This window comes from Sinohyriopsis cumingii, chromosome 8, assembly GCF_028554795.1.
Source record: "Sinohyriopsis cumingii isolate HCF-2022 chromosome 8, ASM2855479v2, whole genome shotgun sequence".
In the NCBI taxonomy this organism is placed as follows: domain Eukaryota; kingdom Metazoa; phylum Mollusca; class Bivalvia; order Unionida; family Unionidae; genus Sinohyriopsis; species Sinohyriopsis cumingii.
In genome coordinates this window covers 67,751,612-67,765,585 of record NC_142968.1, presented here as the reverse complement: position 1 = coordinate 67,765,585, position 13,974 = coordinate 67,751,612, and the positions used below count along the sequence as shown (strand labels likewise).

Genomic DNA, 13,974 nt, shown 5'->3' with positions numbered 1-13,974 from the left:
ATTTCAGCATATATTATTTCATTTGAATTTTTTAAATTTCCAATCCAAGTAGCGATTGATTTATACTTATTACAGTACATCTTCTACGTATTACAGTACATCTTCTACGTATTACAGTACAGTTCGCGGGATGTTCGAGGTTGGAGGTTAAATTTAACCGAATGCAAATTTGGATATTTGCCCATATTTAATACGTAACAGTCCTTCTTCATAATGCACTTTGAAATCAAGACAGTTTAACAATGCAACGTACAGTTACTAATTTGGTGGAATTAATTCGATGAGCAGACCACCCTTTTTGAGACGGAACCCTAACTGTTATTGTTTCTTTTGATGTTGTTTATTTTATTCTATTTATAAATATGGAACCAGAAATTTTGTTTATCGTTGAAAGTAAAGATTGGGAACACCTGATTTAATTAATCAATCTCCTAGTATTAAATATATCAATGAAATCTTGCAAGTTTTTTCTTGTCTTCTTTTGTAGAGTCGATTCGCCGTTGCCGTTGCCTGACAATTCCTTTTTTATTCTTAAAACCCTTTGTAGGAATAAATGAACTTAAAAGTCAAAGCTAAAAAAGACACAAGGACTCATATTTTGTGTGTCTCAATTAAAAAGAACAAATAAACAGAAAATACTGAACCAGTCAGACCTTGAGGATAAATGGCATGCGGAACAACCCAAGCAAAGCACATGACTGACTCGAATTTTAACACACAATAAACAATGGCACAAACTACGTTTGTCGAGGAGGTTATATTTCATAAATTTAAGATATATTGCACATTTCTTTACATATCTGGACTGGACAAAAGTCTTTTCAAGTCCAGTTGTGCTAAAGAATAATATGACGATTTCAAAGATGAATTGATACTTTCTAAAGCTTAAGACAAGATAAAAATTTAGAAACAAAATGTAATGATGATAATATTGAAATATGCATTCTAAACTCCGGAGGCAAGATGATTACAACAAGATACAACGCTATGACTGAGTTTGCAATTTTGTTACAACATATAGATGAGATAGATATCGTATGTTCACGAAGGTTTTAAAAACGAACACTAGTTTTATCGGAAAAACTTAACTGATGACTCCTTTTATTCTCTGAAATAAAATTAACAAGCTTTAGAACCGTTCTTACCAGCACACAAAAAACGTATGATATAACGAAGGACATAGTCAAGTTGTATTAGCTTATCTGTAACTTACACTCACTACTCACAAAAGAAGAAACAACTTAAGACCCATCACGTGCGTCATCCCTTAAAGTTGATGCATACTTCATGGTTTTTATTGCCAGCTTCCTCGTCTATGGAGAAAGAAACTTTTGATTCAAGTAGCTCACGAAATATGTTGACACTAAAGCTATAATAATTCTTTTTACTGGATGAAAAATGTATGTATGTATATATGTATGTATGTGTGTGTGTGTGTGTGTGTGTGTGTGTAATCATGATATATTCTGAGATTTAGGTCAATAGTTAGCAGGTAAAAGTAGAATCAACATTGTTTAGCATAATGAATATAAAATCTAAAATAATAGGAGGCAAAAATGACTACCTATATTCGAGTTTTGACCAACGTACATAACCGACACACATAGATATGCTTCCCTCCTACATTTCCATTAAATCTAATTTAAATGTGTGCATTTGAGGCATCTTGTTTCTTCTGTCATTTCAGACGACTGTAATATGTAGAGACAGCATTTTTGACTTTGTTCTCCTTGAAACTTGGTATTAAGGTCGTTTAGATCCAAGCCAAGTGTATGTGAATGTAATTTGAATGAATGGTCGAATTTACCACGTATTCTGTGGACGTGCTAACACAAATCTTCACGTTCGTACCCGGTTTCGCCGGGATTCAAAGTGTTGACAATTAATACATGTTCAAATACTCCCCAATCAAAGTCAAATCAACAGGTCGATAGAAGGCTCTTCTACCAGGGACACGAGACAAATGTCTGGGTAAGGTTCGTAATCTAAAAAATAAAATGTTTTTAACGGGATTGCGACTAAGTGGATGGCAATTTATTCTAATCACGAACACATATATGATAACTAAGTGGAGGGTTATATCGGAACTACCGTAACTCCTGCATAAAATATTTCGGTGATTGCTGCCACAAGCATGCAATCATAAATTCGAAAATAAACCAGTGAAAACAGTCGCAGAAAGACAATATTCATTATCGACTAGATTTAGTTTTGTTCATGCAAACACAAGTATTTTTGTATTTCTTTTCGAATCACTTCAGCATTCGTTTCTATCTTGGTGTTTCTTTCTCTACAGATTTAGTTTGAAATAAATAAAATGTACTGGTCGTATGCTCAAATATCAATGTACATGAATTAAAATGGGCGGAAAAGTCTAGCTTTCCACAAAATTTCCTAAAGTTATCCGTAACTGGAAATTCATGAAATACATGTTAAATATGTTTTATTTCCCCCGTTAAAGGTTGTTACCACTTAATGACTCGTTTGTGAAACCAGTTTTGTGACAATGAAGATGTTTAAATTAAAGCTACTCAGTTTAGTATCCTTTGCACAAAGTTTAGCCAAAACAAAATAAATTAATATATTACTGCATACCAACTGCACACTCTATCTGCTTGGACCAAGTTTCATGTTTACCACTTGACTTTTCTATTTTATATTTTAGATGAATTTGTATTATTTTTTCTTTTAATGGATAGAGCGTCCGCCTCTTCCCTGGAATGTTGAAATGACATATGGTGCAAGTTGATATATTACGCCTGAATTCGTTTGAGAAAATCCCTGTGGAGAATCTGTTTTCACGATCTGAATAAAATGGGCATTGTGAAACATGATATACATGTTCTACCTGCCTTCTGTCTCACACTCACACGGACACAATGATTTATATATATATATATATATATATATATATATATATATATATATATATATATATATATATATCGATAGATAGATAGAGAGATAGAGAGACAGAGAGACACTGGGATGGACGCCACTCTAAAGCCATTGATAGATGTGTTGGTTACTCAATGGCTACGTGAAATGCAACTGTAGTGGAATGCTTTATGTCATTTGATTACGGTTGAATTCCATTTCTGAATTAAATTGTCTTTATGATATTTTCAGATGGTAAATAATACGTTTACTGTAATAGGTAATATAGGACAACTTTGCCATCACCTACAGCCTATACGTACCTATTATAACCCAAATCATATGGGAAGTGTATGCTATTAAAATTTGTAACACACTTTGACTTACCTGGTTCATCGAGTTATTTTCAGTGTTCATAGCATTGTCATGGATAGCAATTACCTTCCAGCATAATCCAGCATTAATTTACAGTAATAAGTAAAATACAGACGTACTTGGTCAGTATTCTCCTTGTAGCAGCAGGGAGTATGCGTGTTTTCTAGGAAGATTCCATATCTAGTAAAACTCTTACCATTTACGTTTTCAATTTCTTATGAATAATGTACACAAATATCAGCGGCATCTATTAATACGAATGCGATCATTTTAATAACAGTTCAAATATGCCTAATGTATTGGACGCAATAATTCATGTTTGTGGACACTTTGCGTGTAATTGGTATTCTTCCTTCACTTTTTTCCAAATAAGTGTACAAGAGAAGTTTAGTCCCATGTATGTATAACCAAATATGATACGGACTTGTCTTCCGCATAATAGTACTTTTCCATATTCCTCAAAACTACACCATTTCAGAATGTCACAATAATATTATGTTACATTGTCCGTTTCAGGAATTTTTTTACAATATCTTAAGTGTTCACTTCTTGTCTTACTGAGAGCCTATGGATTGCAAACCTTACCGTAAAAACCTTTCTTTATTTTGCCCGAATGTTGATTTGATAGACATCAAAATCTATGGCTTATTCTGAAATTTAAGGAGGAACAAAAAAGAAAAGATTCCAAGGAGAAGCTACAAATAAAGAATGAACACATTTTTGAAATGCACGATATAGTGACGATTTGATACCTTCCACAATTTGAACAACATGTATTAAATTACAACTGCGTGATAGAACTAGGCTCCAAACACCTTTATGCCAAGACAAACCTAGATCCAAAAATAATTTGTACCAAAGTGTATTACTGAATGGAAAATTCATGTATTATCCCAAGAGTACGTTGTGCTGAATATAGTGAAAGAAACCATTAACCTTATTGCTTTCAATTCAGGTTGCTTTTACAACTGGTTGCGAGGCCAATTATTACTTCTAAAGTATTAATCACGAGTCATGTATGCTTATTTGCAGTTTTCATGCGCAGTGGTAAGTTATACATTTCCTTTTTCATAAGTGAACTTGTTGTGCATCCTATGAGTTCGAAGATGACTAAGATATCAGTAACTGGTTAGGAGTCTGTTAATACGTGAGATCAGGTCAATGTGTGCTATTTACAGACTGTTTCACACTTGGAAGCAGGTGCATGTTGGAATAGATTGATCAATGCATGACGTGCTACAGTTCTGAGATTTACGTTGTTCGCGCTTCTGTCATGCCTCTTCGATTGTCATCTGTTCAAAGTCCTTAGCACCAATAAGGATCAAACTGCGCCACGGGAGGGATCCTGTGCTAGATGAACCTAAGGCTCGTGGTCAGAGATGAAGTGCTTCAAGGATGTCTTGACGGCATCTATGAAGCGTTTTTTTTTGACCATCCTGAGATCACTTCCCCTCCTTCAGCTCAACGTAGAAATGCTTCTTAAGTAGTCGCTCTTCTGACATCCTAACATCCTGGCGATGGGTCCTGCCAGTCTTCACTGTGATGTCATCAGCAGAATGTGAATACTTGGAATGTTTGCCCTTGTTGAGAAGCTCAGTGTCTGAAACCATGTCCTGCCATCTTATCCTAATCAGTTTCCTCAGCAGCCATGTGAAAATGATTAAGCTTCTTAACATAGTGTTTTAGCAAACATATAACAGGATTGGTAACACAGCGGCTTTGTAGACCTTCAGCTTCTTTGTAGAATTCGCACCCACACGTTTGCTCGTAGTCTGCAAAAGCCCACACTTGCTTTAGCAAGTCGGGTTTTGTTTTCATCGTTGATTAGGACGGTAACATAAAACCACCACCTTCCCTTATCAGTTTAGGTCTGCATCACACACAGCACAAACCAAGCAATATAATAATTGCAATAATTACAAGCTGACAACAAACGATCTATAGCCTTTTTCATGTCAGACTCAGATCAGTCATTCAGATAACAGTCGTCGGAAATAGTTGACCACGAACAGTAATTTTATGTCTTCGTCTTCGCGTCCACTCTCCACATATTCAAGATCTTGCTATCAGTGTGGTATCGGATACAATCCCAGTGTCATGGTCACAGGAAGGATATATAAGCATAGCAGAGAACGTCATACTCAGGAGGATTGGGGCCAACACACAACCTTGCTTGACTCCATTGGTGACATGGAATGATTCAGATGACTATCCCTCGTCTATGACATGAGCGTGCATGCCATGACTGAATTACCGAACTATCAAGATGAATTTATCTGGGCAACATAAATGTGTCGTAGGACCCCACATCTGAATATCTGTATTTCGTTTCTTCCGGCTTTAATTACATTAAGCCTAATGCTCAATGCATACATCTTTTCATCCCCTTGGGTATTGAGTCCACCTATATATATATTGTAAACCTATGTTGGAAATCATTTAAATGTTTTCTCATTCTATCGTTATGTTATCTATTTCCCAAATACTACCATGCACAACATCAATATTAAGAGACAACTTTCCGATCTTCATAATCGTTTGCATGTGGTTTAGATTTCGGCTTGTAATCCCTTGTAAATTCTTGGAATGTAACATCTTGTTTCGTTTTGATTACATCAGCGCAATCTGAAAATGAATGGATAGTCTGAATGTTGTTTCTATAGATGTAGCCATAAATTAAAAGGCTAGATCTTTCGGCTGCTTGAAAACTGCAAGAGGTAGTGTTTGCTACGATGTTGTTTTTCCAGGCCATTAATTAATGTATTGAAATCATTCATCTTCTTCGATCTCTTGATTCTTCTATTTAAGTTCAGATTAACAGAGGCACAACTTTCCTGATCATTGTTCCATTTTTAAAGTTTTATTTTCACTATTTATTTATTTGTTCTGTTTTGTCGCTCTCCAAAAATATTTCTCTCTGTTTATCCTGAATTCCATGGGTTGTATATGTCGATAAACGTTAAGCGAATCATCTGTCTCTTTGTCAAGTCGATTGAATGACATAAGTAGCAGTAGATAGCAAGCAGAATGTTTCTTAAACACGTCTTTAGCATCTAAAAATCTTTTCTCTGTTCATGTAAATATATTTCTACAGCTCTGTGATTTTGGTCTTTCTCTGTTATTATTCTGTTCAATAATGCTTATATTAGTAATGTATTGTCAACTTGTTCCAATCATGCCTTGATGTTTTTCATATTGTTCTCCTTTAATTAGTAATAAGTAAATTGCTGAAGTAATATAGTTATTTTAGGGAGTTATTTAATACAGTAGCAAGTAAAGTAATCACGTAGTGAGATATTGGAGATGGTAACATTTGTTTTGCACTGAAATATATGGAAACTGGTTAGGTGATATGTTCTCTTCCTTGGTGGTAGTATTCTTTGTTTTACATAAAGTAGTAAAGAAAGTAGACCAGCATTTTCTTTTTTGGGGTGTCACTTGTGACTTGCGGTGGGATATTGATACACTATATGTAACGTGGACTCGTAATTACCTTTTCTTTATGCAATATCAAATGAAAATGACAGCCATTTTATCTGTCTGTATGAAACGTGGGTTCGTGCCTATCATGTCTTTGAATTAGCAAAGAAAGTGGACACAATCCTACTGGAAGCGTGCTAGTGTTGTCTTGTTGTTGTTCTTGTTTTAGTTTGTTGGCTTTGCACAGAGTAGTTCCATAAATGGTCTATGCCAGTTTTTACTATTTAAATTTAAAAAAGACCTCGTCCTTCTATACATTCCTTGATCTTTACTAAGTCTGTCTATAACATGCCCTAAAGCGATTAAAAATAAACAGTGTTGCCTTCAGACTACAAAGACTTCATTAAACAAAAAGCTGTCAATAAGAAATTAGATTCGTACTATTTGTGTTTTTGTTAACAAAAATATTGATTTTCAAAATCAAACGGATCAACTGAATAATGCGCAGCAGAATTTAAAACAGATACCGACTTGTGTTTTGTAATTCGTTCGATAAGCTATCATTTTCCATTCTACTAATTGTGCCTGCTCTATGTTCATTTCAAGAATAGTGACTTATGTAGTTTCTTTCGTTTTAAAAAGGTGATATCATTCCAAATATTTATTCAAAATATTGACAAATTATCAGGATATGAGAAAAAATTCAAAATGTGTCACATTCGCCATTCTCATCTTGAGTTAGTTTCCATATTTAAACTTCATTCAACAAGAACGTATTCATTATGAAACTACTTGTGGAGATCAACGTTTTATTGTCAATAATGACACTAACACATCCACACGTACACATAAACATTTACAGGCTGTCGACATTATTACTGTCTCATTTTTGAACTATGCGTACACATCGACCTGCAGTAGGAAATAAGACGTGCTGACGTTTTATGTTCGAGATAATTGTTACATAAACTTATGCAATTTTGAGCGATGTAGATCAAGACCATTCGTCGGATCTTAAGCCGGGGCTCAATGTCTGTGTTCTCTTTGAAGTATATTCATGATGAACAGTTAACATCTAAAAGAAAAAGAATGCAGATAAATGTCTATGTGTAATTCAATGCTAGCTTATAATAAGCCTCAAACAAAATATTTTGTTTTATTCAGACACTTGCCCAATGCAAGTGAGTGAATACAAATCACCATCACTGTCTCCAATTCTGCTAGTGCTGACGTCAATTCATTGAGCTCAAACGGATCTTTTCTTTTATTTTGACACATTCACCCAATCCACAACAAAATTAATGGTATGTCCCTTATACTTCTGATATTGGTCACTTCAGAAGGGGCTGAACTGAACTGGTCACTGAACAAGCAGATCACAACCAGGAAGGTTTCCAAAATGTCACCTGCGCTGATGTTAAATTCTGAATAACTGTGGTACACGACCATGTTCTTGCTATTTCTGACTATACCCACTGTTTGATGTACAGACTGTATTGTATCACGATATTTATGTAGGGATAGGCATTCTGGGGCCTTTGACGTTTTCTAACGAATTTTTGATCAAAGTTCAAACAAGAAACGAAGTCAGATATTCATTAAACATTTTTAAATTCAATCAGTACAAAACCTAGCTTTAAGTTCGTAATTATTTGTTCCTGTAATAGTAATGTAGACGTGTCAGATATACAAATAACACAAACTTAGTATCAATCAAATCAACGGCTACCAAATCTTTAAGCTAAATTACTTTTTTTGTAATAACCCCAGAACCTTTAGAGTAAAATAAGATTGTCTTGAGGGGTTTTAAAAGTTTCTAATCTCCTAGCTTAGTTTGATTGTCAAACACTCGCATAGGCACTGCGCTACTTATTTAACCAGCAATGTATTACCAAGTTCGAGTGCAAATGTAACGCAATGTCAGAACTCTCTTATTTTATGTTCATAATTAATTAATGAGTTTCTTTCGTTTTAAACAGAAACTAATCTTACTGGAGTGAGGAAATTTACCGCTATCCTTTATATAGTTGGAAAACTGTGATGAACATCAAACAGAATAAAACATACATATTGCCTTGGATCAATAACTCTATTCAAGTTTCGACTAGAATGGTCATTCCGTATCATTGTCATGTTCACTGAAACAAGGAAACGGCTTTGTCCTCTCCAACCGGTTGTTAGCAGCATTGGTTCGGAGCAGAAATGCACAAAACTATTGTCCTTGCATGTGCAACTGCTAAGACTGGCAGAACCATAAAGAGCCATTCCTACACTGCACAATGTCTGCTTTGAAAACAGAAGACTAATAGGATGTGTGGTAGATGGGATTTACCCGGATAGGCGTCTACATCATTTATTAAACCGGGGATTGAAACGGCATCTACACTAGCTGTGACATCGATACTACTGGTGGAGGACGGATATTCTTTCATAAGAAACGTCAACAGTGATGCTGAGTTCTATCATGACTGAATAGATTATAAGAAGGGCCTTGGTTCTCAGAACTATATTCCTCCTCCTACAGATCGATTACTGATCTAGAAAATTTTTCGTAATAAAGCATTTTGTTTATAATATAGACTTTTATTACAGGTCTCCAGTGATACGTTACGCCTACTTGATAAAATAATAATAATAATAATACAAAATTGTACTTAGGGTATGAAGGATTATAACGGGACCTCCAATCGAAATGCACACACATGTATGAAACAATCCAAGCGAAATATCCTGAGTAATTGACAATGAAACATATTCTCTTAAAATATCGTTCTTTGTGAAATCAATACTTATACATGTATGTTCCCTTTGTTTGAATCTGAAAACCCCGATGCAGCAAATATATGTTTTAGATATTTTTGTTTCCTATGAAAGATCAAAATTAGTTTTTCTTTACTTGGATCTTCAATAGATAGAAGTTCTATCGGTAGCAAATATTAGAACCTCTATAGGCGAGACAGGTCCTGACAAGCGAACTATGTTTTTGTGAAAATTCGCACTCTTACATCAATGACTTTGATCGAGAATATCGTTCTCGGGCTGATAACTTATATCCTAACCACTTAGAGGGCTAATTGTGGTATAGAGTACAATCATTGATTAACAAGAGGATCAAATATAGGTTAATGCCAGTTGACAATAACCCTGAAATCGATTCTCAGTGTGATCAGTAGGTGCCGATGATGCGTCATATATCACTGTGCCTGGCGACAAATTTAGGAAAACAAGTAAAAATCTCGTGAATTCAGTTGAAATGCAATAATTATTCCGAATCCATTCACGACTGGTTTGTTCTACATGATATTGGATAAATTACTCTGTAATAACGTTTCTTTGCAACCGACGATAAAACAGCAACGAATACCATTACTGTGTTAATGCAACAAAGGTTTATATGGCTACCGTGAAGGCAGTTGGGGCGTTCTACATGATTTGGGTCAATCGCCATGCAAGAACACTTGTTTGCTACAAAAGATAAAACAACAACAAATACGATTACTGTGTCATTGCAACAAAATGTTTATATAGCAAGTGTGAAAGTTTGCAAGAGCCAACCCAGTGATATTAAAGTTCATGAAACTTCAGGAATTTCGGAGATTTAAATACGGAATCTGCGCAAGGTATATTAACATATTTTTCTTGTGTGAAACTTATAACTTTGAACTTCTTGATTAACTGAGAAAGACGATCAATGTTGTATACTGGACTGCATTTTAGTATCGTTGTAAATGTTCCGGTACTTAACATTATTTCTGGATTTTATACTTTTCAGATTTTGTGTACGTTTTAATTTTATTTGCCTTCTTTCATAATTTTAAAGCAGTGGATTTGTTTTCGGAAAAATGATGAAAATGGAATTTTTTGTATCTTGTGTATTCTTCTTGGATTTTCCTAGTTAGCAATGCACTTGAGTATGCCAAAGAGTCATTTGGGTCTGATTTTACCTAATATAGTAACTTTCTGTGACGTCACACTTTAAGGTCACCGACTCTGAATGAATCAAAGACATCAACCCAAAGGTTTGACAGGCAGGGGAAAGAATTGTCACCTAAGTCCTCTTAATTTTCCTTTAAAAACTCTCAGGACTGTAAAAACAGCAACCATTCCCCAACAAAAGAACGTAAGCTGCTCATGTTTGTTTGTACGAAACTATGTTTGAAAACCACACTTATGCAGCACTACATACGGATGAATATTATATTTTATCATTCCTTAAAATGTAATATATTGCCACTTTTTACAATACCTAACAATATTGTTAACTGAGATGTCAAGCAAGGTGCTTGTTGAAATCGGGATATATATATATATATATATATATATATATATATATATATATATATATATATATATATATATATATATATAATATTATTCTGATTCAGATGCAAAACATTTATATAACATTTGATAAATCCGTTAGGTCGGTATGGGAGTGGAGGGAACTAGGATGTTATTTGCAATCGTATATGTAGCGCATGTTATGTTTATTGCAATTAGCATCAACATTTTGAAAGTACAAATAGCGAATAATAACAAGAAAAGGAAACATACAAAATAAAAATGTAGAATCGTACTTTCAATACAATATACTTATTAATTTTAAACTATCTCCATTCAGACAAACCAAATGTATTACAACTGTATCCTTTGCAAATGCAATAGGGACAGCAAATTTAAATGGTTCTAGGAATTAATTATACCTGCGTCCGTTTATGAAGAAGGAATATTCATATGACTAAAGCGGTATATTTCGAAAGTTGCAAATAACATGAATGTATATGGACATACTTCAAGCTGCAGTATCCTATTTCTACAAATATTATTTTATTCCCGTGATATCTTAATACTTTTGTATCACTCTTACTGTGAAATTTTTCTCCTTATTTTCATGTCTGCATATATCATGGATGTATGACGTCCGGCATATGCATACCAATTTATTCCTTCTGCATAATTGGTGGATCCGTAGATTCCATTTAAGTTTGAAGAATGGCAAATATTGTACCACCAACCGCCTTTGTAGCTACTGGCACAATTTGTTGAATTGGTTTTGTCGTTGTCCCAATCCTTGGTGCTAAATTTCATATCAGAATGATAAGAGAAAGAGTCGCCTGCTGTTCCACTGTAGCCTTTTACGAAGAGCAGATATCCACTACTTTCGTCTCCAACCGAGAAAGTATCATACATGGCAAAGCTGGTATTTGTATTTGAAACAGCCAAGTTTATATGCAGCTGGTAATCGGCCTGAGCCGTGAGGTCATGTATATTGTCATTTCCGAGCCACATGTTTCCATTTGGATCACCAAAACCCTCTTTATAATCAATCCACTCACGAAAGAAATCAACATCTCCGCTGATTCTTCTCTGAATGACAGTCCATCTTCCACCGGCTGTACGCATGTCACATCGAACGTAGATACCATTAGGATGTCCTTTGGGATAAATAATGTAGCTTCCAGTCTTTGTAAAACCCATTTGGTAAATGTCCTGGCAGTCAATTGGTTTTCCAAAAGAGACATTTTGGCATGTAGATGAAGTGACGTTTCCACAGTTAATTTGAGGATGTCCGCTTGTAAGCAATTTAGAGAACGTCAGGAAAGCGAAGAATAAGCGAACCATTGTCATGGTAAAGAACACTGAACAAAACATTGTCAGTTAAGGATTGTTCTAGCGTATAGCTGGATGTGGAAATGTTTAAGAGGGCTGTCCATATTTATTAGATACATAAGTGGGAATACACAAAAAAGGGTGTTGCTTGAATAATAATTATCCAGTTCGAGGCATTGATTTCATTGGGTAAAAATGCTAAGACGGATGTAAACAGTCCACTATAAATTCATCCGAATAGACTTTGTCAGCATAAAATATAACTATTTTTCTAGACGAGAAAGTATTTTTCTCCAATGAGGCGAATTACAGCCCAACTAACACAGTGAGTTGTACAAATTAACCTCACTACGAATATAGTGATACTCAAATAGGAAATTAAGTTCTGGCATACAGAAATAACATAACTAAACACTGCGGCTAAAAACTAGTTCAATATACACCAGAACTAATAATTTCATATTTTCATAGAAACGAAACCTACAGGGCTATCTGTGCTATCTCTTGGTCTTCCTAAAATACTTTGGATGACATTTTGTTTGCTATATAATATTAAGTTCCGTACTAAATTACTGGTATTTAAATACATTAGATTTGGAGTGAAATATGAAACTTGGAGAGAGTCTGTGAACTTCACAAGCGGCAGCTTTTTAGTGTTATAAGATAAATAATGGAGAAAAAAAAATATCAACAAGGTTTTGAAATACAACCTGTCGCCTCATTCTTTTCTGCCTTATTTGGACACGTAATATCATCAACTTTGGGCTAATAATATAATCAAAACGAAACGTGAATAGTGAAAAGCTCCTTCTGCTGCTGGTGAACACTCTTATAGTTTTATCTCGTATACATCATTTTTGACATGCATTGTGACTGAGATATTGCATACGTTGAAAACCAAAGAAAAATAATGGTCATTTTGCTCTCCATTCGCTACAAGTGAAAATAAGTTATCAATGACAAAGATACCGGCTGCTAATATTTCTATTATATACCTACTGCTGCAGATCCTATCTATTGCAATGTCCATGAAAAGGGATATTTGGAAATGTGGAGCATAAACATACACCTACATAACAATGGTTCAACAATCACAAATGTAACAGTAAGAAAAGTAAGAATCCATAGTAGAAATACTTTTCAAGACGACATTGGAAAAATATCAAATATATATCGCATACGGGTGAAAGAAATATGGTGTGAAAAGTACTAATTAGTGAATGATATTTCCATTGAAGCTCTTCTCTGGGATGCTGAAATGCCATATGGTGCAAGTTGAGATATTACGCCTGAATTCGTTTGAGAAAATCCCTGTGGAGAATCTGTTTTCACGATCTGAATAAAATGGGCATTGTGAAACATAATATTTGCCTTCTGTTTCACACTCACACGCACACACAGCTCGATATATACACCACTCTAAAGCCAGTAATAGATGCGTTGGTTACTCAATGGCTACGTGTAATGCAACTGTAGTGGGATGCTTTATGTGATTTGATTAAGGTTGGATTCCATTTCTGCATTAAATTGTCTTTATGATATTTTCAGATGGTAAATAATACATTTACAGTAATAGGTAAAATAGGACAACTTTGTCATCACCTACAGCCTATACGTACCTATTATAACCCAAACCATATGGTAAGTGTATGCTATTAAAATTTGTAACACATTTTAACTTACCTGGTTCAT

At 34.7% G+C, this 13,974-nt stretch overlaps 1 pseudogene; it reads right to left on the bottom strand.

The window, feature by feature from the left end:
* Positions 1–10,167: 10,167 nt before the first annotated feature.
* On the bottom strand, positions 10,168–12,358 carry LOC149793751 (fibrinogen C domain-containing protein 1-A pseudogene; annotated as a pseudogene).
* Positions 12,359–13,974: the final 1,616 nt, after the last annotated feature.